General features: G+C 39.4%; 1 long non-coding RNA gene across 1 annotated transcript in view; it reads right to left on the minus strand.

Moving 5' to 3' along the window:
* LOC111263079 (uncharacterized) overlaps positions 1-3,972 on the minus strand; it is an 8,206-nt gene that overhangs the window by 3,925 nt on the left and 309 nt on the right. Inside the window, exon 2 of the long non-coding RNA XR_002682011.2 lies at positions 2,242-2,353. This is a non-coding gene — a long non-coding RNA (uncharacterized LOC111263079). The remainder of the gene's footprint in view (positions 1-2,241; positions 2,354-3,972) is intronic.

A 3,972-nucleotide genomic window follows, 5' to 3' on the forward strand; every position in this document is an offset into this window, starting at 1 on the left:
AGCATTATAAAGTTGTCCATTTCCTCCGTCTCTATACACCAAGGCAACATTGATTCGTCATTGGTTATACTGTATCCAACTCAATCCTTCTGCCATTAGTCGATGACTAATTATTACACAGAAGATGAGCAAAAAGCAACCCGAAAAAATAAGTGCAAAATCAAAATTTGGCCATCCAGGCTTTCACTACCTCAGCTAAAGACGTCGAGATACGACGGACAAGAAGCGAAACAACATGACATGACATTTGTGACGTGTATACCCCTTCCCCTTCTTCAGTTCTCGTTCCCCAGATACCCCTGTATTTATGTTTTTCTTTTTGTTTCAGGCGTAACATACGTCTGTTAGCTGTTACGGCCATTGCGTCAAATGCTTACGGCCAAGTCGTTGCGACTGAGCAACGATGTTCAAGATGATAGCGGAAATGATGACGACGTCTTCTTTGAAGTAAACGTAGAAGTTCTATCCCTCGTTGACGTTTTCGATTTTTCTAACGACAAAGCAAACTAAAAATCGAAATCGGAAATTATCGATGGGTGGCTTTCAGATGGACATCGTTCATAACGCCGGCTATTTTCTGTTCTCGGCTAATCGCAAAGGTGACAGCTGCAAAGACCTATACGAATTATAATTGGCCAATGCAAATCAATTCCAGTAAATACTGAGCAACGTTCAAAGGTGTACGAAATTTAATGTTACTATTATCAAGCAATAAACCGACAATCTATTCGGGCTACTCGACCCTAGCCAGATAAGTGGCCCGAATAGAGATGTTCACGCTTTGTAAAATAACGTGTGATCTAAGGTTGGTTTCGTTCTTACCTTGGTCGTCGTTTTTTTATTTAGGAAAATACAAAGGCGAAGTTATTAAAGTTACATTATGAGATGAGATGGGGCTTGATTCATTTCGCGAATTGAGCTCAGGTTAGAAGCGGATTCTTGTGCTCTTCGAATGTATCCGTAATGGAGGTTCAAAGTCAATTTTCATCTCCAGAATAGAATCCACACCTGGTAATCGTTGGTTAACGGTTGGTCCATCGACCTGACAAAAAAACTGCCTGCCGTATCTCTATCTGAAATTTTTACCTGAATTATATTATACGGTTGATACCATTCTATATAGAACGAGACCATTTTAGCATTGGCTTATAGAAGTAAAAGTGGTCCAAAGCAAGGACAACAGATATATACTACTAACTAGGCCCAGATAAGCTAATAATAATATTGTACAAACTATTTTTCCAATATTCCTCACTTAAAATTGTTGCGTAACTCTGTGGAAATGTTTACCTTATATCATATTTAGCTTAATAAAAGCTTTTGTGCTTATCAAGTGCGTGTTACTCTACAACATTCAACAAGCTTAAGCGTCTTATGTACTCGTATAGCTCATCTTCTAGATGCAAAGCCAGATGCAATGGTGAACTACCAAGATTTAAAGTTGGTACTGACGTTCGGTGAGATCGGTGATTTCAGATCACGAGTCGAATAGCTACATCGGAACCAATAAACTGTTTTAACAAACCTCTTTTTACGCTTCAGTGTATGCTAGCACTAACATGTTTGTTCTTTTGGCTCAAGAATTCGATATGTCTTATATGAAACGAAATCTGTATCAAGAAAACATCACCAGGAATAAAAAAAAACATGCCCATCTAAAAAATGTTGCCTTGGTGGCAGGCTTCCAAATGTCAAACGAACATTTGATAACTTGCGTGAAATTTACGTTGTTGAAGTTATATTGAAATCATGTAACCATGTAAAAACTTCGACGCTACCCTTATACCGACCCGTTCAAAACACAAGTTGGGTAGAAGATAGCATTTGACAACGTTTGGAAGTAGCAAGATAGAGGTCACAGTATACATTTACATTGATGTGCATCCATATAGATTATTTAATCAGATACATACTAATGGTCGCCTATGCCTATAGAAACGTACGCCGCAGCCATCCGGTTTACTTACAGGGCTCAAGCACATCATCTGTACGCTCTGCACGTCGCTTCGACGTCAACTCGTTAAATCTGATTCTAATTTATTAAAAGCTATTGCCACTAGAAGAGGCGGCATTGTTTTTGCCATGGCCTGACTTGTCGCACCTGGTATCAGCGGCGCACAGATGTCGATAACGACTATACGGCTACCAACAAGGCTGATCCTTCACTCATCGTCCACAGAGGCGCCAAACATAGTTCAAGCGATAGCAGTGCTTAAGCGTACGGCAGCGACCAATACTTACGAGTCTTACCGTATCCCGTCGCCGTCGGAGTACATGCAAGGGCGCGTGACATCAGACATGCCTTCCATGAAATTCTATGAATCCTCTTGCACGAACTTCCCGGTTTCGTAACCTAATAGAGTACCAAAGATACGTTGTCTTTTTTTCGGTTATATTCCATTTCTATATTTAATGCGATTTTTAAGAAAATATAGAAATGACAAAATGCACGGAAGCAGTGTACCAAGGCGTCTACCAAAATGGGCATTGCCTGTAAGAAAATGGACAGACTGTGCTTCGGGGAAGAAGAATCTCACGGTGCTCTTCAAATTTCTGTTATTGGTTTCGATGAATAGTCTATAAGTGGATTCGATATTTCTAAACATTTTGCTTGAGATGGAACTAATTCGCCAAGGATTCCGTAAGATTCAAAGTTTTGCGCACTGATGACATGTCGAAAGCATTAACTGTAATCCACTGGATTTATTCTCACTATTACGCATGCTTCGTTATAGGAACGCAGTTTAAAAAGTATACGTACCTTAGGAAAATGCGTTCAGCAATGCATCTAACAAAAATTTGATAACGTAGCAACAATACACCCGTCTGGTACAGAGTTTAGGACGAACAAATCAAGCTGGATGGAGTAACAGGTCTAAACGTGCGGAATCAATCAATCAATCAATCAATGGAAAAAGGAGCGGCGTATGGGTGACCGCCTACTTGAAATGGGAAACGACCGCACGAGAACAACGAGGCGTGCGACGAAGTCCCAGCTTGGACATCACGCATTTTTTTTACGTGAAACCAGAGAACAACACTAAGATAACCTAAGAGCGGTAATACAACAGGTCAATCTACCGTGTAGATTGTATAAACGTGACAATATATATATATGATGAAAACTATCATGAAGGACTACTACATTGTAAAAATCTATTATGCGACACAAGCAGAAGACAAGATCCACTTTTGACTATTTCACAATGACACGCGAAGCATAGTGTACGATATAAATGCTCACTATTATCATGCACATCACGGTAAAAATGTTTGACGTTATGATGATAGGATTGCACGTATACACCCATCATAGCGCGTCTTCTACAGGATGGCTAGCCGGACACCCAGATACAGACCAGGTGCGAGCGTACGCCGATCTGAATAATACAACAGATCGGTATCTGTTCACTGCTATTAGAATGGATATCGTGGCGCCTATTAGCAGAGGCTCTAAAAAGTTCATTTGAAAAGCTTCCAGCTTGTATAATTCTGATATGGATAATAACTGAAAAGGATACTAACTTACACATATACTTTACCATGGAGGAAATACAATGTGTACTTCAGATTGCAGTGAAATAATACCATAACAATATAATCATAAGAATAATAATGCGGCAACACGTTCACTATTATCCAGTATTAGTTAATAGCAACAATCACTTATTACTTTTAGTTTTTCCAACTTGAGTGCTTGATGTTTTTATGAAGGCTGTGGTAAGGAATCCGATGCGATTTTTTTGTAGTGAACACTACAGCCATTTTGAAACGAAGAAGCATCAACACGAGACTATAATTATTTAGACTTGGCACTCGTGAAGTTCCAATGAACGAATACGAAACAGATTTATCATACGTGAATTTAAGCAAATCTGTTAGTTACTCGTCCCTCGATTAATTCGTGCGGTAAACATCGAACATGCTCGTAATGCTACACAATTTGTATAACTAAAAAATGCTAAGGAGGTT

The sequence above is a fragment of the Varroa jacobsoni genome, unplaced genomic scaffold (genome assembly GCF_002532875.2).
Source record: "Varroa jacobsoni isolate VJ856 unplaced genomic scaffold, vjacob_1.0 scaffold_731, whole genome shotgun sequence".
In the NCBI taxonomy this organism is placed as follows: Eukaryota; Metazoa; Arthropoda; class Arachnida; order Mesostigmata; family Varroidae; genus Varroa; species Varroa jacobsoni.